Raw genomic sequence first — 23,565 nt, 5'->3', positions numbered from 1 at the left:
TACGAGCCAGTCTTCATCCCAAATCTGATCTATGCAGAATGATTTCAAGGGTGGAAAGCAAAGCTGATCTGTGCAAGTGGGTGCTTAGTCTAGGATATTTATGTATATTCCCTTTGTAGTAGGCCGTTTGTCAACAGCTGTGAACATAGCTTTGAACAAGACCTCTAGTTTTGTTTCTTGGTCCTGTTAAAGAGAGGCAGCATATGGTTAAGAGCATGGACTTGAATCAACAGATCTAGATTTGAATCCCAAATCTACTACTTTATTAGCTCTTGGATCCTGAGCATGTTGCTCAAGCTTTTTTTTTTTTCCCCCTAGTCTGTTTTCTTATCTTCAAACTGAGAATATAACCCTACCTACCCGATATGGAGGTGTCAGGATTAAGTGATAAGATAGATTGAAAGCACTGTCAATTTTTTCAACCATAATCTGCAGTAGGAAATACATTTTATTTATTTATTTTTTTGCTTTGCTGGTTGGCATACCTACATACATGCAGAAAGACACATCACTTTAACAGGACTTCATGAAACAATAGTCATCCTTCCTATGTGTGATACACTGATATTATCTGTTCTATGCTATTTCATATTTTTTTAAAATTTCTGGTCAGGACCCACTAAATTAATTTTACAGCTCATCAGTGGGTTGTGATCCACAGTTTGAAGAATACAGATCTAGCACTTAGCACAGTGATGGGCACATGGTCATTGGCCTGAAAGGAATAAGCACTGTACTTGGGAAGGGGTCATGTCATGTAATCGGCAATTGAGGCCCAATTCTTCGGTCAGAGGAAGTTGTAATAAAACGCTAGAAGTTTCTTAAAGAGAGTGGCATGAAGGTTGTCAATAAGATAAAAGCACTAACATGTTGGCCGGGCTGCATTCCTCTTTTGGAGACTTTTAGAATGAATCTGCCTCCAGGCTCATTCAGGTTGCTGACCCAATTCAGTTCCTTGTGGTTGTAGGACTGGGGACCCTGTTTCCTCGCTGGCTGTTCCGTGTGCTCTTAGGGGCTGCCAGCACGACTCCTCGTGCTTTCCATGTGGCTCAGCAGTGGGTGGAGCCCCCCTCACCTTTTAAAATCTCCCTGACTTCTCCTTCTGCCACCTCTCAGCCGAGGACATCTCTCTGCTTCAAAGGGCTCATGTAACATATGCACAAGATCCAGGGGGTCTTGGACATCTTTGGGAGGGTGCTATTACTCAGCCTACCACACTTGGGTTGGAAATTTCCTTCTCTTTTGGGAAGAGCTTCTATTGTTGTCAGATTTTTCATGGCTCTTAAATAGAGTTTAAATTTTAAAGGTGGACAGCTTTTTTTTTTTCAAAGCTTTTATTTATTTTATTTGAGAGAGAGAGTAAGAGACAGAGCAGGAGTAGGGTGGAGAGGGAGAAGCAGAGTCCCCACTGAACAGGGAGCCTGATGTGGGGCTCGATCCCAGGATCCCGAGATCATGACCTGATGCTTAACTAACTGAGCCACACAGGCGCCCCAAAGGTGGACAGCTTCTTAAGATTCATAAGGTTCAAGTTCCTCATTTCACCGATGAGGAAACCAAATAGAGTTGGTGGGAGGGTCAGGGGTGCATCCCGTGTTTCTTGACTTCTGATCCTTCTTCATGGCTTGGGATGGGTTATGTTCCTGGGAAGGTGGGTCTTCAGGAAGAAATAAATGAGAAGCCCTAGCCATGGGCAGGCCAGGCTTTCTGTTTCCTCCCTCTCCAGGTTCTAGGAAGCATTTCTAAGGTGAAATTCTGACAGTTACTTAAGGGTTATTTTATACCATCCCAGCATGCTGGACGTTTTTTGAGACTTTCTGGATGAGTCTCGGTTCTTAAAAACACCAGGGATATGTAACACATTTCTCATTCAGATATTTTAGATGAGAAAAGGAGAGTATTTTGTTTTTTCTTCTTCCTAGTATAGTGCAAATATCCTTGTATCTGAGGTTAATAAAGCCCGAGAGAAAGGAAGAAGAGGATGTAAGAGGATGAAAAGAGAGCCTGAAACAATCAGTTGCAGGGGGTTCTTCAATGTAGTTCTCATTGTCGTGTCTGTGTTGTCTCAGGCTGAGATGAATACACAAGACCAGTGGTGGTTTATTCTTGTGAATATCAGTGGGAGCTGGAAAGAGTCCTATTGCCTTTATATCTATCTATCTATCATCTATCTATCTATCTATCTATCTATCTATCTATCTATCTATCATCTATCCATCCATTATCTATCATCTATCAATCTGTCATTTGTCTATTTATCCATCCAACCATTAATTATTCTTTTGATCCCACTTCATTCAGTCCATACTTACGGAGGGCCTATTGCATGCCCGGTGCCGTGCTAGGGGCTGGGATACACCGAGGGATTAGACATGGCCTCTGTCTTTAAGGAGCACACAGTTTAATCAGGGAGACAGATACAGGAACATCTGCTGTCCCAGAATTGAGACTAAAACCCCAGTCTGAAAGTAAGAGGCTCAAAGACTCCTACTTTTTAAAGAAGAGGCAGAGAGAGGGAAGCAGGCAGGCACCTCCCTCCAGGGCCTCCTAGGAGGTGGTAGAACCTCTCGGCTATCACTGCCACCCCATCTACACAGGAGGAGAGGGTAGGAAGGGGGATGCTGTGCCCAGAGACAGGGACTTTTTAGTCATTAGCCTTGTGGGAGTGTGGTGTTCATTGTAAAAGGGGATTGCTACCTCCCCAGAGGGAGCATAAGTGTGCTTTTCCTTCCCTCCCACCACATGAAAGGAGCCCTCAGACAATCATTTGTAAAGCTGGGCTGTGCTTACTGCAAGGCAGGGAGACTGGCCTCTCACACCCTGGCCATCAGACTGCCTGATCGGCCCCTGAGTACCTGAGAAAGGGGGAAGCAGCAGGGAGGGAGCCTGCAGGGCTGAGAAGGGGGCCGCAGCAGGGTTCTGGCCTGCCAACCACTGACTGGCCTGGGGGGGGGGGGGGGCTTGGGTCTCTAGTGGATTGAGTGCACTCGGTGGGAGGTGAGCCCTTTTGCTGAGATGCCACGTAAGTGGGCTACCCCACATGATGCGGGGACCCCATGGGCCAAAGTGGTTGGATGGACCTCTAATGACAGGATGTGGGAAGATAGGAGAGATGGAGCTGAGCAGGGCCCCCACATCAGGGGATCCATGTGGTATAACCCGTATAGTGAGGAGGAGCATCTTGTAGCCTCCAGTCCATATACTCATGAACTCCATAGAAGAGTCCACTTTGGGCACTTGCCCCACACGCCTCGCCTTACTGGCCAGTCAGGATTGGCCAGAGAGAGGATTGCAGTGACTCCGATGAAGTAAGGAAGTGTTTGTCTTTTACCGATGCCCGCCCCCCCCGCCCCCCCCCCCCCCCCCCCCCCCGCCTCCCTTCCCCAAGGGATCTGGAGTCTGAGCATGGAGGAGGTGTGGCCATAAAACCACATCTTCCTTCCCACTCCAGTCCCTCACACTGCAGGTCTGACTTGCAATGAGGGAGAGGGCAAGTTTAGAATCAGATATGAGCCCAGACTTGTTACAAGATGGGACTGAGTTTTAATGACTGCAAATAACTGGGAAGTTATGGGGCCTGCCCGAGGTGTGAAAGGATTTATTATCAAGCAGGGAAGAAAGATTTGACAGAGTGTGAATAAAAACAGGGATTAAAAAAGTTTTTGTTTGTTTCCCACTGAGTTGAAATTGCAATTCCTCAATACACTGGTTACAAAAGATGCAAAACAGAGCGACTGGTCTTATAATGGTAGTGGATACAAATAATTTTCCTTTCTTGCACAATGTTTTGTTTTTCCTAGATTTAATGAAATTGGGGTTTTCTTTCTTTCTTTTTTTTGTTTGCTTAGGTTTCTATTTACATATCACCAATTCAACCCCAACCATTTACCCCAGTTGTCAAAACCTCTCAGTACGTTGAAATACGTAAGGTATTCTTTCATATTTACCTTGTTGAAAACATCTTTTGTAGAGCCCCTTCTGGCCAAGTATAATATGGGAAAAGTGTAAAAGTGGTTTAAAGGTTTTAGGTGATAGTTGGTTTAATTGATAGGAAGTTCATTGTACCTTCTTTAGTGTACCTGTGGACACTAAAAAACCTAATTAATTCTTTAGGGTTTATTAATAAAGGCATAACATATACAGTGAAGGAGGTGATCGACTAATTCTCCTTTGTGAAGCCATATTTCACACATATTAACTCATTTAACCCCTACTTTATGATGAGAAAAAGAAGACACAGGAAAGCATAAGTTCTTGCCCAAGGTTACACAGATGATAACTTTTTAAAATGCCTTTAAATCTTTGAATGACTATTAAGAGAAAGAAGAATTAGGTTTTTTCTCTCTGACTCCCAAGGACAAAGCTCGGACCAGTGATTAGCAGCTATAGTGAGACAGACTTCAGCTAAGGATGCAGAAGTCCCCTCTAAAGACCAGCTTTTCAAAGACTGCTTGAATTGCCTTGGAAAGAACCAGTTCCTTGGCATTAGAAGTATTTAAGAAGGAGCCTGAATACTAGTGGTAGGATTCAAACATCAGTCAGGGGGTTGCATTAGGGGACCATTAAGATTTAAAATCTTGAGATGCTAGCATTTTATTCATCAGGCAGAATGCTTCTATTTTGAGAAGCATCCCTAAATTCCCTCGATTTTGGAATAGAAGGTCATCTGAAAAGGTCATTGTAGTCATTTCCTTGGTGGCAAGTACATCTGTGTCCAAACCAATGGAAACAGTTCAAAATATTTCTCTCCTCCCCGCCCCCACTGCCTGCCTCCCTTTGACGGTCTCCAAAGGGAAGCATCATAGAATCTTAGGCTTATGGACATTTAGGCTTGAATGGACGTTAGAGATTGCTGAGTGTGACATTCTCTTTGCAGAGGAGGGGACTGGGAACCCTCCAGGGACACGACTCTCCCAAGGTCACCCTGCTGGTTTGTGGCAGAGTGAGAACTAACATCCAGCCCTCTAGATTTTGAGTTCAGTTTTCTTTGCAACATACTGCACTGACATTCGCATTTCCTTTGGAAATGTCTTCCTTGCCTCTGATTTAAATTGTTCACTGTGTGCTCTCATTCCTGTTTCCTACCGTCTTTTCTAAGAGCGGTGAGGGTTGGCCATTTTTCCTGGCAATAAAAGGCCTTTTGTCTTGAATAATGGAATGCTCTCTGTTAGCTGCGTGTCATATTCTCCTCTGCTGGGATGGGGCCATGCCCATTTCACACTGGCGCTCATCTGAAATTAGCAAGCATTCTTCAGAATGAAAGGCAAAACTAGGAGCTACTGCTGTTTGCAGGCATTTCTCAAATACTTGAGACCAAGGACTAGGTCTGGTTCTCACACGCGGGTTCGTGCAGATGTCTCCTCTCTGGGGACAGGCTGTTGTCTGTTTCACCGCTGACTGAAGACATTGTTTCTAACTGGCAAAACTGTAGCGAGGTAGGCAAGTCAGTGGGGGTCCAGAACTTGAAATAGCTTTGTCTAGAGCAATCCTTTTCCCACTGTTTCGTTCCTGAGTTTCCATGATCTCCCTTGACATTAAGTTCCCCTCGAGCTGGGCTTTCTAAACAGACATGCACTACCTCTTTGTGTACAAATATTTACTATACCCCTACTCCCCCTTCATTATTAGAGCGGTGTTCACGGTGATGTGTGAGTTGAAAGCCCAGGTGGCTATAACTCTATATAACCACAGGAGGGCAGGAGAGGCTAAAGAATGAAAAGAAAAGGCACCTGAAAACAAACTCTCCTTTGTTCACCTAGAGGCCCCAAATCATCAACTGATCTGCAAAACCTGGCAACTTCTAAGAACGACAGAAGAGTGTTATGCATTAAGTGGCCAGCTTGCTAGCTTGACCATCCACAGTAAAGCAGAGGGCTTTGGGGCTTGTGATTTACAAGCTGCGGTCTTCGACAAATCAGTTAACCCTCCTAAGGGGTCTTGGTTTTCTCCTCTGTAAAATGGGCCTGATATCGCCCATCGCCCAGGTTTACTGTGGGATTTAAATCAAAGAGCACGGAAAAGCACCTGCCCTGGCTTCCTTCCAGCCTTCCTCAGCAGTTGGTCCTCGATGCCCGCTGCCCCTCGTTCTTTGATGCCAGATGTCGCTTCTCTGAGAAGCCTTCCAGATTCCCTGATCCTGGTCTCATACTACTTCGTGTCTGTCTCTCTGCAAGTCTAGCTCACATTGCATTCTAAGAGGAATGGTGCCAAGTGAAGTCTTGCTAAGTGCAGGATGGTGCGGTAGTGGTCAAGGGCTGGGCTTTGGGATCAGGCGGGGCCAGCTTCTTCATTTACCTATGTAGGCGGGCAGGCGACGTTCTTCACCTTCCTAAGCTCTAGCTTCCTCTTTGAAAAACAAAGGGTTTCTGTGAATATTAGATAGGAGACGGTGGGGTCCTTATCTGGCCAGGAGAAGGCCCAGGGAACGGCGGCTGTCATGATGATTGTAATCGTCCTCCTTTTTTTGTGTTTCGTTTCATCTTGTTCAAGTCCATTAACTTCCCACGGTGAGGACAAGTCTTGGAAAAGGTGCCTGGACATCCCTGGAGTGGCAGTGGATTTTCCAGGGAAACAGCCATGCATGTTTGTTTTGAGTAGCTAACAATGCAGCTCTGGACATCCCAGCCCAGTGACTTCCTGTGTCTGAGAGAGAGACTAGAAGATTGGCGGTCAGGGTGGGGGTGGGGAGTGGCCTGGTTGCCACCAAGATTGGGTGCCGTCCTCCTCCCATTCTAATTTTTGTTAAAAAATTCATGATGAGTCTGCCATCCATTACGTTATCCGAGCAGATTAGCTCTTATTTAAAATTTTGTCTTGGGAGGTGACCGTGTCCCATAAGCTGTTTCACTGGTTCACCGATGATCAGTCGGACCACGGGAGACAAAGGAAGCAGCGATTTTTAGGTCTAAGCACAGATTCTAATCCCATGTCACAGAGAGAAATGCAACCAATAAACCGGCCTTTAGCAATAACCATTATCACAAATGTGTTGTGTGTCTGAGTCTTTGCGAGAGTCTCCGCTAGAATGATATGAATCCAGTGGCGCCTGGAGGTTGGATACAACTTCGGAGTTCTAGCCTCACAAGCCTCCGTGTGGCTGATACGCCCTTGGGTGTGTCGTGGCTTTCCGGGCAGGCGAGGGGGCGGCGGCAGGTGCTGAAGTTTTCATGCCCATTCACGCTAAGTTTTCGTTCTTAGTGTGGTCCTGGACTCTGCCAGGGTTAGGCCTTCCAGGATGACCTTTCCAGATGAAAGCTGTGTAGCAGTGGCAATAAGACGAGTTATTCTGGGTTATTCTGAAGAAGCAGAGGAAACATCCTTGCCCCTTTCACTGGAATTTTCCAACCTATGGTAGAGTTGGCTGTGTTGCTCTCACCTTCAATAAAGCAGCAGCTCTCCCTTGGCCGGAAGGTCTTGTCTGGAGGAGGCTGAAAGCCTTGTTCTCTTGGGGAGGACTGATTTAGCTGGAATCTGGCTAAGCCCAGACAGGACAGGATGGTGTCCTCGGGGAGGAAGGGGAGGGAGAGGGAAGGATGGAGGCGGGAGGCCCGGACAGTGGCAAAGTTAACTTCTTATTTACTCCTGAGTCTCGAGTTTACATTTATCACCGGGTGATGTGTTTGCGCCAAGTGACAGGCGTATGACATCTCAGAAAACTGTAGAAAAGAAGGCTTTGTAATAATCCGAGTACAAGAAGGGGTCACAAATATTATATCATCACACGGCAGCTGGTGGTACAGTCCTGAGATTTGAAAAGCACCTGGACTGAAGGTTCGTTCGTGACTTCATTTCAGCAAAATGACATTGCTGGGCACATTACATTAATGTAACTGATTTCAATTTCGTTGGTTTTTAGTTTTATTTATATGTAACACTTAAAGTTTATTTTAGTTTAGAGTTATATATTAGTATTTGTACATGTTTGATCAATATTTGTATATGGTTCGGTCATAAAAAAAAGAATTTGTCAACAATAGGAAACTGCAAGTTTGTTTTTAAGAGTTTATACATTACTCGTGTTTCAGAAATACTGGATTAAAGGAGATTTAAGAATGCTTTTCTGTAGCAGGGTTCCGTTAGGGAAGGAGAACCACCATGAGTGAGGTGGAATAAGGAGTTTTTTGTTTTTTTTCTAGGGACTTGACCTTCACCTGTGGGAGCTGGTGAAGAAGTCTATGGAAGGCTGTTGTCTCTGCATCTCGTCTGATGGCCAGCCTATAGCTCTGCAGAGCTGGAAGTTGGGGAAGGCGGCTGGGCATGAAATAGCGCAGGAGAAAAGGACAAATGACTTTTTTTCACAAGGTAAGTCTAGAACCCACAGCTGTCTTCTACCACTAGTTAACATTCATCATGGTACCTAGTTGTAGGATTTTTTTTCTGATAATGAGAACTTTTAAGGCCTATTCTCTTAGTAACTTTCAAATATGCAATGTGGTGTTATTAATTACAGTCACTGTGCTCTACATTACATTCCCATGACTTTTTAATTTTATAACTGGAAGTTTGTAACTTTTGACCCCCTTCACCCATTTTGCCCATCCCCCACACCCCTACCTCTGGCAGCTGCCAATCTGTTCTCTGTATCTATTAGCTTTTCCCTCCAGATTCCACATGTAATGAGATCATATTGTATTTATCTTTCTCTGCCTGACTTATTTCACTTAATATAATGCCTTCAGGTTCCATCCATATTGTCACAGATGGCAATGGTTCATTCCTTTTTATGACTAAATAATATTCCATTGTGTGTATGTCTATCTATCTAGTGATATGTCTACATATCTATATAGTGGTATATATAGATAGGTGTATATATTGATGTTGAGTACCTATCTATTCATGTATCTGATGGCCATCTGTATGTCTTCTTTGGAAAAAATGTCTCTTCAGATCCTCTGCCCATTTTAAAATCAGATTTTTTTTTGCTATTGAATTGTATGAGTTCTTTATATATTCTTATATATATTTTTGATATTAACCCCTTATCAAATATGTGACTTGCAAATAATTCCTCCCATTCCCTTTCATTCATTTCATAGGTTGCCTTTTGATTTTGTTGATGGTTTTCTTTGCTGTGCAGAAGCTTTTCAGTTTGATGTGGTCCCACTGGCTTATTTTTTCTTTTGTTGGCTTTACTTTTGGTGTCAAATCCAAAAAATCATCACCAAGACCGATGTAAAGGAGCTTCCTGCCTATGTTTTCTTCTAGAAGTTTCAATGAATTATTATTGAATGAATAAATGATTTAAAGAATAATACTGAGCTTTAGTCTATAACATTTTGGTGATCTCAATTTGGCAGTTTAACACAGGGTTTGGAACATGGTTGGTGTTCAGTGAATATTTATTGGATGAGTTACTGAATGGTATGGCAGGAGGAATAAAGCACTGCCAATCAGGAAGCTTTGGGATGGTCCCAGTTCTGCTACTAGTTAGCTGTGGGGGACAGGATTAATCCCTTCAGCTCTGTGGCCTCCGTCTGGTGTAAGGGGGTCAGATGAAATAATTGCAAAGTAAGTTTTTTGCTTAGAAATTTTGCAGTTCTATGAGTTGATCAGATTGCTTTCCAAACCAGGTACTTGAGAACCCCAGAGTGTGAGTGATCATTATGAAAAGCAGCGCTGGCTGAGGTCCCAGGGCTGAGAGTCCTGGAATCCAGCAGTTTGCCCGAGGACCTACCGGGAGGATGGTTGAGGGGAAGAGGGAAGACAGGTACAGAAATGGGGATCACAAGAGCGCCCCGGCCAACTTCACTTGCTTGCAAATTGTGCCTAACGCTGGCTCTGACTCAATTTGAATCTGGTTTCTCAGTCACGTAATTTTTTCTGCTGAGTGAATTCTCCTCTGCGGCAAGGTTCTTTGTCCCATAGCGAGAGGCAGCATCATCTTAGATCCCAAGGCTCTCTGGGACACAGACTTGTGCCTTGAAAAGCCTTCTCTCTCTCCTTAAGCACCGATTTCTTAAAACCATCCCAGTTTTGCCAGGCCTTCCCATACACATGCTGTTTGTACTGAGCTTCGCTGGTGGCTCCAATTTTGAGGACTTGATGAAAATGGGGTGGGAAGTCCTTTATTACAATTTCTTGTGCCCTTTCCTTAAGCAGCTGTTCTTTTCCTTCTAACAGTATAAGATATCATTTGTAGTCTTTGAGCACAAGACAAGAAGAATCTCTAGCTTAGGTCAAGGTAAATGATAACTACGCACCCTCATTTCTGTGTCAGATGAAACAATCATTTTCCTATGCACATCTCATCCTCATCACAACCCAAGACCTTAGAGCTATGAGGTCCAATTTACGATAGTTCATCTAGAGCTTAAAGTCAACCCTCAACAGTTTACTGAGTAGCTACTATATTGTTGGGCTGAAAAGGTGCTTGGGGAATCCTGAAGTATAACCAACCATAAGACTTTTCAAGAATGAATCATCTTTTTGGAAATAGAACAAATACATGAACAATGAGGAAACTAAGGGACATAATAGGTGGCTTATAATCCCCGTAGGGCTTCAGGAAAGAGCTTTACAAATCTATGTGATTTGCAGAGAAATTTTCTTGTGGGTGTTGGGTATGAAATTGGGCTTTCAGCAGTTGTCAGAAAAGAGGAATAGCACTCTAGACATGGGAGTGCGGGGTGGGAGTGCAGAGGTGGGTGCGGGGGATGGTGGTGGTGGTGGAAACAGCCTCAAGGGACTACAGCGAGTAAAGAAAAAGTCACAGGAATGCTGGGCAGCTGTCTAATAGGACTTCTGTGTGTTTTCAAACTCATCTTTCCTCGATATTTCTAGACCCTTCTAAGGCAAGATGCTGGACCGGAGTTTAGGAGCTCCCCGGCACAATCTCAGTCTAGGGATACGAGCCTCTCTTCTTGGAAAATATTTTTAAAGAATTATGGTCCGAGATAACCAGTTTGGATTCCTGGGCCTAGAGCCACATTCCTAGAGCCTTTCCTATTTTAACGGTGCAGACTCTCTCTTCTTGCTTCTTTCCCTTCTAGCATTTCAGCTTCTATCGGTTGTGGCTCTGAAAGGACTTTGCAGGTGGCAGGACTAAAAAAAATAAAAAATAAATAAAATAAATAAATGCCTTCCCCCCTGCCTAAAATACCTCTTTAATTTATGCCCCTCCATCATCTCGTATAGCTTTCCAAAAAATGAAACACGTACATAAAGACAAACTACATTCAATATGCCAAGCGGGCCAGGGAGAGACGAGCCTCTTGATCATTAACCAAAGCTCGGCAGAGGAATTAGGTTGTATGATTCGTCGCTCCAGGCCTGGTGAAATAGGTAGTATTTCATTTCAGTCCTTCATGGGCTTCAGGCTGCCAATATCTGGGCTTTGAAGTGGTTTCACCCTCTGTGATGTAACTGGATCCCCGGCGCTGGCCCTGAAGAGGCAGTTTCTCATAGTCCCTTGTGCCCACACTAGCCGCCGGTGTGTTGCCAGCCCGTGAACCCGATTGGACTGCCCCTCTGGTTTCCAGCAATTCTCCCCGAGGTCTACATTTCCTGCACTAGATACTCTGAGAGATGGAGATTGCAGTACATTCCGCTTCTGCGTGGCAGGTGCTTGTGCGTTTGAGGGGGCAGGTGCTGAGACGGGTTCAATTGCTGTGAATTTCAACTGCCCAATTTCACTCTGATTTCAGAGTGACTGCACTAGGCACCCTCCCCCCCCTTTGTTTTGGAGGGGGTTGTTTCTCCACACTGATATGGGGCTTATTTGGCTCTTTAATTTCCATTAAGAACAGTAGCCCTACGCTTTTCCTGGTTGATTATTGAAGGAAATCAGTATTTCATTAATCAGAATCACAGACTGTCTGCACTCCAAGGGTTTTCCAGAAATTATAAAAACCTGAATTCTCTCTGTCCAATCTTTTTTCCATGGCCAGTTGTGAGAAACATTTTTTTATTTTTTTATATTTTTTTAGAGAGAGCAGGAGTGGCGGGGGAGGGGCAGGTGGGGAGGGAGAGAGAATCCCAAGCAGGCTCCATCATGCTCAGCGCAGAGCTGGTTGCGGGGCTCGATCTCACAACCCTGAGATCATGACCTGAGCTGAAATCAAGAGTGGAACGCTTAACCAACTGAGCCACCCAGCCCCGAGAAGGTTTTTATTGAAGATTTTCTGAAAGAGAGAATTAGGCTTTCCACACCTCACTTCACCTTTCAGTAAAACCACACTACCGGAAAGCTGTGTGCTTGGGATGTGCTTTGGCCCCTTGCAATGGACGCTTGCACTGAATTTCACCCTGAGGTTGTCTCCAGCCTATGCCGGCAGATGATACAGGGAAAGCTGTGTGAAACATATTAGGTTTATTGTAAGGAAGTTTTTGAAAACATTATCTTACATCACATAGTGCCCTTTTTATCAGGATAACAACAACAGAACAAACAAGTATAGAGATTCCCTCATGTCTCAGCATTAGGGAAAATGTGCTTCTCCTGAACTATGGTTTCTTAGGAAAAGCAATTTCTTAGTAGATATCAATACAATCTCATTGGATTGGTCCCTGCTGAGTTGAAATTTTTCGTAGTTTGTACACGTGATTTTGATCTCAAAGTGACTGTGGCCTATCTTGGAACTTATGCTCATGGTACATTCTTTTGCAATATATTGTCAAAAAGCTTTCGGCTGGTTTAAAATCATGGCCTCAATCTACTGCATCAGACCTATAAATGCTCATTTGTTTTGTAACTTCTAAAATAGTCTGGGGTAAGTAGATGGTATTTATTTGAAAATGTCTTGCAATTTGGGGTTATATTGTGTTTCTTCTGCTATCCACCCAAATTATTTTTTTCTAGATCTCTTCACGCTAGGTGGCAGAAGTGGCTCATAGAGGAGTTTAACTCCCTAACCAAAGACTTTGATGGGCTCTGGGGGAGGAGGAGGGGGCCAATGAGGCAGTTTTTCACAGTGGACTCTGGCAGGTCCTGCTCTGGTGAAGTAAGTGAATGCGTGGCTTGGGGGGATGGTCTGATTCTAAGCCTGTGGCCCCATACATGTTCTGTCTGTCTCTATTTTTGTGTCAGAGAGAGACAGAGAAAGAGACGGGGGCGGGGTGGGGAGAGAGGGAGAGAGAGACAGAGACAGAGATAGAAAGAGGGAGGGAGGAAGAGAGAGAGAGAGAGGGAGAGAGAAAGAGAGAGAGAGAGGAAGAGAGAGAGAGAATGGAAGGAAAGAAGGAGGGAGGGAGAGAGAGAGAGAGAGAGAAGGAGGGAGGGAAGTGGGGGCAGGGAGAGAGAAAGAACACCTTCTTTTTTCCTTTTATGAAAGTAACCAGAATCTCATTTAATAAATAACAAGGCAGATGAGAAGTCCCAAGCCTGCGTGTGAGGAACTGCAGAAGCCCACGGTCTCTGTCACTGCTGATGTCACTCTCCACAGGGCTGAGAGGCGCCAGGTCAGCGGCGCTCCTGCTTGGAGTTCTGCTCACGTGTGGCCTTGGGATAATTTCGGGTTATTCAGTCAGTGTGGGGAGGTGGCACGAGAAACGGACAGAGGGTCACACAGCCTCCTTCTTAGACTTGGCTTTGTCTTGGGCAAGTCACTTAATCTCCTTGATACTAAGTTTCCTCATCAGTGAAATGGGGACAATAATAGCCCTTGTTTCATTGTGTGGTTTTGAGAATTAAAGGAAATAATACCAGGGAAGCGTTCGGCACCTGGGAACCATACAAGATATGTTAGTTGTCATTGTTTTTTTTTTTCTTTGATCTTGGACAAGTCAAACACTGTGAACTTCAGTTTCATGACCCACAAAATGATAGCTTTGAATACTATGAATCCCAAAGGTTTTTGTAGCCTCCGAAGTTGGAGACTTTGTGTGCTGGGTGTGCAGCGTTTCTGTCATTTTTACGTCACTCCTAAGGTCTCCCACATGGTTGTGCACACAATAGTTAATTGTGTGTTTATTAAATGCTTTTTGAATTCTAACAATAGAAAATATACTCTTTTAATGTGATTTATTTTACAGATAAGTAGATGATTAAGGCATAAATAATATATTCTGATTTTTCCCTCTTGTTGATTCATTTAATCATTACTTTTAAATATTTTATTTATTTGCTTGCTTGAGGGAGAGAAAGAGAGAGCGAGCACAAGCAGGGGGAGCGGCAGAGGGAGAGGGAGAAGCTAGGTCCCAATGAGCAGGGAGCCCAGTGTGGGACTCAGATCATGACCTGAGCCAAAGGCAGATGCTTAACCGACTGAGCCATCCAGGCACCCCTCATTTAATCATTACTTTTAAAATAATGCACGTTTATGGACCAAATCCTTACTACATACCAGGAACTGACTGAGAAGCCATGAGGGAAAGAAAGCTAAGAGAGAACATGATTCCTGTCCTCAAAGACCTGAGCTCTGGGTGAGGAGGCAGACTGTAATGTGGCCACAAAACTGCAGTCTGCACGGGGTGCCCTTGGAGTACAGGGTGGACATGCCTGTTACAGCAGGGACTTGCAAGCCGTTGGGTGTAGCTGGCCCTATGTAGAGTGGTAGGAGATGGGGCAACCTGAAAACATTTCCTAGGTCTGGAGTGTGCCTAGGCTATCAGAACAGCCACGTGTGAAGCTTAAATGTGTATAAAATGCTGCATCTTTAATTGTTGGGAATATAATACTGGCTTTATTTTAACAATTCGTTCTAAAAATTCGCTATCATAGAAATGATAATGGGAATAATTGTATTATATTTTACGGTTTATAAAACTTTGACATCAACTTATTGGTTAATCATAATAATAGTTTCTTGCATTTAATGAGCCCATATTATTTCCCAGGTACTGCATTTGGCACCTGTCATTGGTACCTCATTTATTCCTAATTAGAACCCTTTGTATCAGGAACCCAAGTTTACCACTAGGGGGTGCTAAGATGGGGGAGAAACAGATCTATGCTCTGTGAGGTCAAAGAACATTTCTATCCATCTATCCATTTTATCTCTAGCCTTTGGCATGGTGCCTAGCATATAGCAGGAATTTAAGTGATATTTCCTAAGTAACTAAATGAAATGACTTGTCCAGGGTGGTAGAACTAGTAAGTAGTGGAGTCAAGTACAAAAGTACTGGATTTTGACAATTTAGATTGGAAATAATCATGGCTAGAGAAAATCTATTTTCTGTAATGTGGAAGCAAATCAAGCTCAGTATATGTCTTTTTGGCCATAGACCCTTGCTGGAAAAGAATACACTCTTGATAGTCATTTGGTTTTCATTCATCAAGGACGTTGACTCTTTTTTTTTTTTTTAAAGATTTTATTTATTTATTTGACAGAGAGAGAGAGAGAGAGAGCAGAAACACAAGCAGGGGGAGTGGGAGAGGGAGAAGCAGGCTTCCCGCCGAGCGGGGAGCCCGATGCGGGGCTCGATCCCAGGACCCTGGGATCATGACCTGAGCCGAAGGCAGACGCTTAACGACTGAGCCACCCAGGCGCCCCCAAGGACGTTGACTCTTTGGTGAGATGGGCTTGAGCCCTACATAAGATGGCTGGCTGAGTAGGGACTCTTTACCCCTTTCTCAATGAGATCGGTGTGATGAGAAGAGCAAATAGGATGAAATAGGGAACACATCATTCCTGCTCACCTTTTCTTCTCTTAGAGCTAAGCATCTATGACCTTTTACCTTCCGTTTGTGTTGAATTCTGGCTGGAAGGGATTCAGGGAGACTGCTATTCGCTGTAGCAGTGAGAATGTGGAAGCTCCAAAGGTAGAAATAAGTGTTTTATGTGTCTTAAGAAATCTTCTGATTCTTAATCAAACAACCTCTAGTTCAAGGCATTCTATTATTTTTTCGGCTTCTGGTCTTGGAAGTCATTTTAATTGAGGACAGGTCATGAAAAGTTTGGGAAAATGTACATATCTAAAGAACATTTTTTGAGACTTTTCAGCTTACTCTCTTTAAAAATAATAATTTTCTCCGTAATGAACTGGACTGAATAATTCAGCAAATAGTTACTGACTGCTTCCTAAATGCTAGGCCCTGTGTGGGGTGCTGGGGATGCATGGCAAGACGTAGCTCTTGCTTTCAAAAATGAAGTGGGAGATAGACCTGGAGACAGATCGTTGTTGTGCTTGCTGGGTGTGAGACCCTCAGCGGGGGAACATGGAAACGCCTATGGGTGTACAGGGAAGTTGGAAACAGAGGCCCCAGTTAGCTTCCCATCATTGGTGACTTGAGGCCAGGAGAGCGCTGCAGACTGAACTTGTCCCCAGAGTTCTTATGTTGAAATCCTCATGTCTAATGCAATGGAGTTAGGAAGTGGGAACTTTGGTAAGGGGGCCAGGTTCTGGTAAGGGCAGAGCCCTCATGAATGGGATTAGTGCCCTTATAAGAGACCCCACAGGGCTCTCTTACCCCTTCCCCCACATAAGAATACATGGGAAGCCAGCAATCTACAATCCAGAGGAGGGTCCTCACCAGAACTTGACCATGCTAGCACCCTGATCTTGGATTTCCCCGCCTCCAGAACTATGAGAAATACATTTCCGTTGTTTATAAGCCACCCAATCTGTGGCACTGCATTATAACGGCCTGAACTGCTGGGAAGGTAAAGGAGAAGGGAAGTTCTTCTGGAAGGGGCAAAAATCACCTGCTGAATATGAATGGGTGAAGAGTTTCCCACCCCACTGGCAGCAATCTCATACCTCTACCTCATCGCTTTGATGACCAACAGCTCCCAGATTTTATGATCAGATTTAGTACTGTATCATTATGGTTTGTTTTATATTTGCCAGCTGAAAAAGGCTGACTGGGATTGACCCAGGTGGTTCTCAGGTGGAGAAGCTGAAGCTTTCCTCTTCTTCCTCCGCTGATGTGTGCGCCTCCCACATTGTCCTCAGACGGGGCTCTGAGGTGCTGATTTCTCTTTGGCCATTTGTCTTGAGTCTGTGATAGTATTCATTGCTTCTGCAGCCTCTTCTTCTCTTTTATTCTCTCCTTGTTTCTATTCTGTCATTCGACCCATGCTGAGATGATCCCATTTTTTCCCTAAGAAATGTGGCACAAAGGTTAATGCAAACCTAAGCACAGAGACTTTTGGGCAGAACTTTTGAGCATCTCTATCTCCTGTTAGAGATGGAAGGATTTCTGGAGATCCCGAGACCTAGCAACACGTTCAGTAATCTGACCAACTCCATGCCCTTGAATTCAGATTTCAGCTTAGCTTACCAGATGGAACCCGTGACCATCAACGCACTAGAGCACTGTTAAGTCTCACAATGCCAGCATAACAGTGTGTCTCGTGATTAGACACGAAGGGCAGGTAGCAGTTATTCAGAAACCCTGAAATGGCAAAGTTAGGGAATTGGGTTTTGAAAATGAGTCACCCAAACATTTTCTTTCCAAACATCTGCAGGTTGTTAGCCTGATTTATTTTGAATTAAAAAATCTTTTTGAGCTGGCTGACAGCTTATTTTAATTCCCAGCTGTTAAAATGTTTCAGCAATTGGAATTAGGGGCTGTGCCATGGCTTTTGATGTGGTGGGAACCAGTTCAGCACTCAGGTACACCTGGGGGACCTGCCTCTCCTCATCATGGTCCTTCAGTTTTATTCCTTCTGTTTAAGAGCTTGGTGCTTTGAGCTCTTTGTTTACGATCTATTTGCTTGGGTCTTATAGCACTGGTGGCCAAGGGAGTTTAGCTCATATTCCAGGATGTGGTGGCTTTTATCCAGCACCTAGCACTTTGTGGCTGCCTTAGATTCTTTCTGGAACAAGTTTGGGGAATAAACAAATACATAAATAGGTTTATATTTAATTGATATTGCCCCCTCCTCTCCCCAAATATGCCGAAATAATTTTTCTACTCAAAGCTATGGTTCTTATAAATGTTTTTAAGATTTCTCTGTAGATTGTTGGCTTGGTAAGGGCTTTTGACTTGTCCTTCACTTTTCTCTGGTTGCGGGTGAGCACCTCTCATTTTTGCTGTGATTTTGGATAGGAAATCTGGCGACTCAGTCTCTTCTCTCCTGATCCCAGCCACCACAAACAGTAACACCACCACCTCCATCTACTACTATCAATGTCACCTACCACTACCACCACCACCAAGAAGTCATTCCTTGGCCCTCCTAACTCCCCTAGCATAGCATCCTATTATTCATATTACTTTTATTGTCTAGCTCCCCCAAAGAATTATCTGTACTAGCTATTTTCACCTCTTAGGCTCACCTTTATTCCTCATTTTTTCCTTTTCTTTTCCATATCCACTGTGGCTCACTCCCATCACTCTGTTGAGACTGGGCTCTCAAAGGTCATCCGTGGCTGTTTAATTGAGATTCAGTCCTCTTGTTACCCGACTTCTTCACTTGTTCCCTGACTGCTGTGTATCTGTGTTAAGGGAAACTTTGAGACCAAAAACTAGAATGACAGAGTGGGGCATTAAATGCTACAGTAAGGATGTAGGGGTTTATACAATAGACACTGGGGGACCCAATCCTGCTTTTAATCTATGTTAAACTAAGGAGTGAATAGATTAATCCAAAGATGAAGAAATGGTTGGAAGATTGTCACAACAGACTAGGTGGAGAAAGGTACCGAGGATATAAATTAGAACAATGATAAAGAGAATTGAATGTCAAGTGAAGATTGGAGAGATGTGGAAGGAGTCTAATAGAAGATATGAGGGTTGATAAAATATGTGGAGAGCAAGTGGCAAGAGAGCCATGGTCTCCCTTAATCGTGTCTCTCATCTTTGACCTTCATGTTTTGTCTCATATTCTCTCTTTCTGTAATGTCTTTTCTCGGTCATCTCTGTTCAACTTCATGCTTCTTATCAGGACTCTTTAAAAATATTATTTTTATGAACTCTTTTTTGATAGCCCCAGGTAGATATTACCTCTAATTTCTAAGGATTCTGTAGTACTCTATCTTCACTTTTATCTCATTATCTTAGGACAATAATCTCCTCAGTCTGGTTTTAGATGGATGGCATGTTGTTAAGGGTGTGATGAAGACATAGGAATGAGGAAGGTGGAAGAGACTGTTGATAAGGAAAGGGTTTGTGGTCTAATGGCCAAGGTGCAATTACAAACTTCATTTCATGGGTGGTGTGATTTTGGATTCCTATATGTTTTTACTCTTTTTATTTTAACTTCTGATAAAGCTGAAAGCTAGGTTCTCAGGAGCTCTCGTTAGAATGATTAGGAAGCATTTACCCTTTGGTAAATATGACACACACTTCCCACATCTCTCAATGAACTGGAAGAGGGTGCTGATTCTTTTTCCTGGAAATTAAAAAAATTTTCTGCTTGTGATTTTAAGTTAAACAACTCGCTGAGATTCTTTCTGAAGAATTTATCCTCCTGTGGCTGAGTGCAGCATAGTTGGTTTTCTAGAAAGATGCATTCAGACCCAACAAAACAATATTATTTTCCCAGTAGGCTTTTCTTTTACTAAAGAACATCATGTTTGGACTCTTAAAAAAAGGTAGTATTGAGTGTTTGAGTATTATATTGAGGCAAATGAATATTTTCTGCTTCTACTCTTTTATTTTAAATGTGACTAAACTTTGAGACTCATTTTAGAGGCACAGGGTAATATTTCTAATTGGATTCTCCCAGAGGCAGTTGAGTTGGGAATGAGTTACCTGGGTGCTTTTTAAATGACACATTATGACACATCTGCACGTTAAGATGACTGGCTTTCTGTTTTTCCTCTTTCTCTCCATTAATACGTAAGCTCCTTTGCCTCTTTTCAGTGATGAGTATAAGGCTTTGTCTCATCACTTTTTTTTCACATTATAAATAGGGTTTCACTTTTAGAATTTATGAAAAATGTGAATTTTTGTGCAAAATGCTAATTTCAGAACCGTCTTCAAAGATTCTATTCAGGAGTTCAGGCTGGGGCCCCATTTTCCATACCCGCCACCACCAAGCCATCTACCCCAGGGGACTTGGACGCCATGGACTCTGGGCCACATGAACTAGCTGAACTTCACCCTTCACTGCATGGTCAATCTGCAGTCCACAGTGGCTGTGCCCATGAGGGAGCACATTTAGATTTGTAAATTTCTTCTATCCCCCCCCATCTCTTCCACAGAGAAATTATAGGGCATATATCCAGTTACAGCTCAGTACATATGAACCCAGAGGATTGTCTCAAGTTACCTGCCTGCATGACTTCGAACCTCTTATTCCTGGATTGTGACCATCTTGCTTACCTCAGGGAATCCTCAAATAGCCTTTAAAAAAAAGTACTCTAAAGAGTAAATTAAAAGTAAAAAGTATTTCACATGGTATTCAGGTATCAGTGAAGGATTTGGGCTTTAATAACCCTGGAATTCTATAATTTAATAAAATGTTCTTCTATGATATTATACTCTACGTTAAAGTGACATATTAAAATACAGGAAAACTTCTTTCTTTGAGAAGTTGCGCTGCTAAAGTTGTGAATTTACTTCTCATCTCTTTCCAGCCTTTCCTTTCCTCCTTTTGTGTGAAATGACTTGCCTTTATAATTTACCATGTTATTATTTTAGTGCATCAATATTACAACGATTATGGGTAACGGGGCTGGCGATTGGCATTGTTTGTTAACTCTTATAAAGGAAACCACGACAAGTCAAGATGTCAGAACCAGTTTAAGGATGGGGTCCTGGTTATAGTTGTATGTACATCAAAGATAGAGGGAACTAGACACTATTTACTATGACACTGTATCAAGTGTGTTAAAAACCTACTGTCATTTTGTTTTTTTCTCATTTTATTCTTATTTGACTCATACAAGGTAAGTGGTGTCATCTTTTCAGTTTTACAAAGCAGAAAGCAGAGACTCGGTGAGTAGCCACGCTGCCTGACAAGCAGCAGAGGCAAAGTACACAACTCGGGCTTCCCTAACGTCTAAGTCAGTGCTTTTTTTTAATCATATCGTGCCGTTAACGATGCTTAATTCAGTTTCGGGATACCAACCAAATCAAAGTAGATTTTGTTCTGATTCTGCCGAGGAACAGACTCTTTTCTCAAGTAACTAGCAGTTGCTTGTAACTGGCTAGGCAGAGCTCATAGTTTCTAGGGTGGCCAGTACATAAAATTGGAGACATGGACAAAATCAAGACAGAGTAGAAAGAGCTATGTGAAGGGTTTCAGAGCCCTTGACCGACACTTGCCTCCTGGGACAGTTCTGATCTCTCTGCTTTTCCATCGCCTCTTTTTTTTCGAGACTTAACTCACTCCCACCCTAACCCTTCCTGCTGGTGGCTGTCCCATTCACAAGGGAGCAGATACCAGATGTGAGAAATTGAAGAAACAGTTGTTGGGCGATTGTTCTTATGAGTTATGTACTTGGGCTCTTGGTTGGAGGGCTCTGATCTGAAAGCTTGCTTCAAATCCTCTGAGAAAGTAGAGTGATTTAAGTGGTGAACTGGGGAAGGGCTGGGGAGGCCGACCGTGAGGACTAATTTGTTCTTTAAGTTTATCTAATGGTTTGCAAGGTAGAAATATCTGCTGGGGAGATGTGATGGATTCTCCTAGGAAACTGACTTCACTGGAGAATTCTTTAGAAACTGTTTTCAGGAGCGAGACAAGTGGCATGAATCTATTGACAAAGGGAATTGGCTCTGTGTCTGTGACTGGGTCAAAGACCCCGAGGCATGCCTGTCGCGATACAACGTGGATGTTTGTTCAGGGGGCAAGTGCTCACGCTGAGTGATTTTCAAAGCTGTTCGAGGGCATTTATCAGGCTTTTAAACTCTAGATACTCTTTCCCACGGTGTGAAGGCCAAGAGAAGGGATCCTGGGCTCTCTTTGCTGGCCCCCAGGATGGGAATTCAGGGGGAAAAGGTCACCTATTCTTATGACACAAAAGAAAACTTATTCATCAGTTTTCAAGTAAAGGCTCTTTAGTGTCTGCAAATAGGGGAATTGCTAAGAGCTTATCAGCAGTGCTACCCCTCCCCCCCACCTGGTACTCCAGTGGTGGGGGGGGGGTGCCTTGTCCTCCTTCAGGTGAAAAGGGAGCGTTCTGGACTTCTTTTGATAAAACTCCTTCCAATTCCAGTAAAAACATGAATTCCAAAGCCATCATCTTTTTACTATTTACTGGGGGGAATCAGAGGTAGAGAAAAGAGAACAAACAGCGGAAGTGGATTTATAGTCACTTCTCCAATTGCTTTTCTTGCTAAAGAATATTTCACATCACAGGATTTTCCTTCTCCTCTGTACTCTTGATACACCCCAAATCTTAATATCCTCCCAAATGCAGATTAAAGATGACACAAGGTGGTGGTGGGGGGGGAGGAACCAGGAGGAAACTGCATTTTAAAGTTTTGTTCCATTTGTATTACCAGCAATTAAAACTCTTTGAGGTCCCCACCCCGATTATAGCAGCAGCGCCATGAGGCCGCCCTGCTGGGAATTCATTTCTAGTCCAGCCAGCTCAGACAAGGGCCTGCTCGATGAATTAATGGGCCCTACTCGATTTCGACTCCCTCTCCTCGCCTCCCTGAGCCCCATCCCAGGCTTCAGTGGCTGCACGTGTGAGCACACCACTCCTGCCCTTGACCTAAAGCACATACTGAACTTTGGTGCATGCATGAACCATGCTGCACCTCTGGCCTGGGATGGCAGAACAAAGCTAGCTGCGTGCTCCATGGGGTGGCAGGGGACCTGCAGTAGCTCCCCTGCCCCAGTGAGGGAGTCTCCCTTCTTCACCCAGCATCTGCCCATCCTTCTGGAGTTTGTGCTATAGCTTAGATCTGGCCTCTTGGGGGAGGTGAAATATGGCTTGACTTTGCAACAGCTGAGGTTTGCTCATGGAAGCGGAGGTGCTGGAGTCTTAAGCCTATGATGTGGCTGATGCCAGCATTTCTTAGTAATGAGCCTTGCAGACACATCCCAGGAGAGGAAGTTAGATTAGGGCAAGACAAGTGAATGAGATTGTTTAAAGGCTAGAAGGAGATTTAAAAAAAAGAAAAAAGTAATTCCTCTTCATTTAGGGTTATGAGATCCTCTTTCCTGGGTAACTGAATGAAAGATATTTTATGGTACACTGACTTTGACAGTCAATTGCCCCAGAACAGTTGAAAATGGGCTCATTTTTGAGGCTCACAGCTATCCTGTCCTTCCTGGGCTTCTACTCGGGCATCATCCACCATCTGGTAGGCGTGAGATGCGTCCATCCCTGTAGGCATGAAGGACTGGGAAGCAATGGTTTTGTTCCTACCTATTACTTCAATGTCAGCTGAATTTCTCTTTTTATTTTTAATTAACTAATTTTATTTATTTTTAAAATATATTTATTTATTTATTTGACAGAGAGAGAGAGAGACAGTGAGGGAGGGAACACAAGCAGGGGGAGTGGGAGAGGAAGAAGCAGGCTTCCCTTGGAGCAGGGAGCCTGAAGCGGGGCTCGATCCCAGGACCCTGGGATCATGACCTGAGCTGAAGGCAGACGCCTACCGACTGAGCTACCCAGGCGCCCCTAACTTTTTATTTTTTCAGAGAAGAAGTTTCTCATTTTTTGTAGAGCTGGCATAATCCAAAATAATGGAACCTGTGGGGAAACAAATCAACCACAGCTCAAAATAATCACTTGCATGAGAGGCTTCAGATGGTGGTTTTGATTTAAAAAGTAAGT

At 43.7% G+C, this 23,565-nt stretch overlaps 1 long non-coding RNA gene across 1 annotated transcript in view; it reads left to right on the top strand.

Moving 5' to 3' along the window:
• The window catches only part of LOC144382627 (uncharacterized), a 54,601-nt gene that overhangs the window by 25,714 nt on the left and 5,322 nt on the right, over positions 1-23,565 (top strand). The window contains exon 2 of the long non-coding RNA XR_013449957.1: positions 8,136-8,301. This is a non-coding gene — a long non-coding RNA (uncharacterized LOC144382627). The remainder of the gene's footprint in view (positions 1-8,135; positions 8,302-23,565) is intronic.

Source organism: Halichoerus grypus, chromosome 7 (assembly GCF_964656455.1).
Source record: "Halichoerus grypus chromosome 7, mHalGry1.hap1.1, whole genome shotgun sequence".
NCBI lineage: Eukaryota > Metazoa > Chordata > Mammalia > Carnivora > Phocidae > Halichoerus > Halichoerus grypus.
Note: the sequence above shows the minus strand (reverse complement) of the source record. Positions and strands in the feature narration are given on the sequence as shown.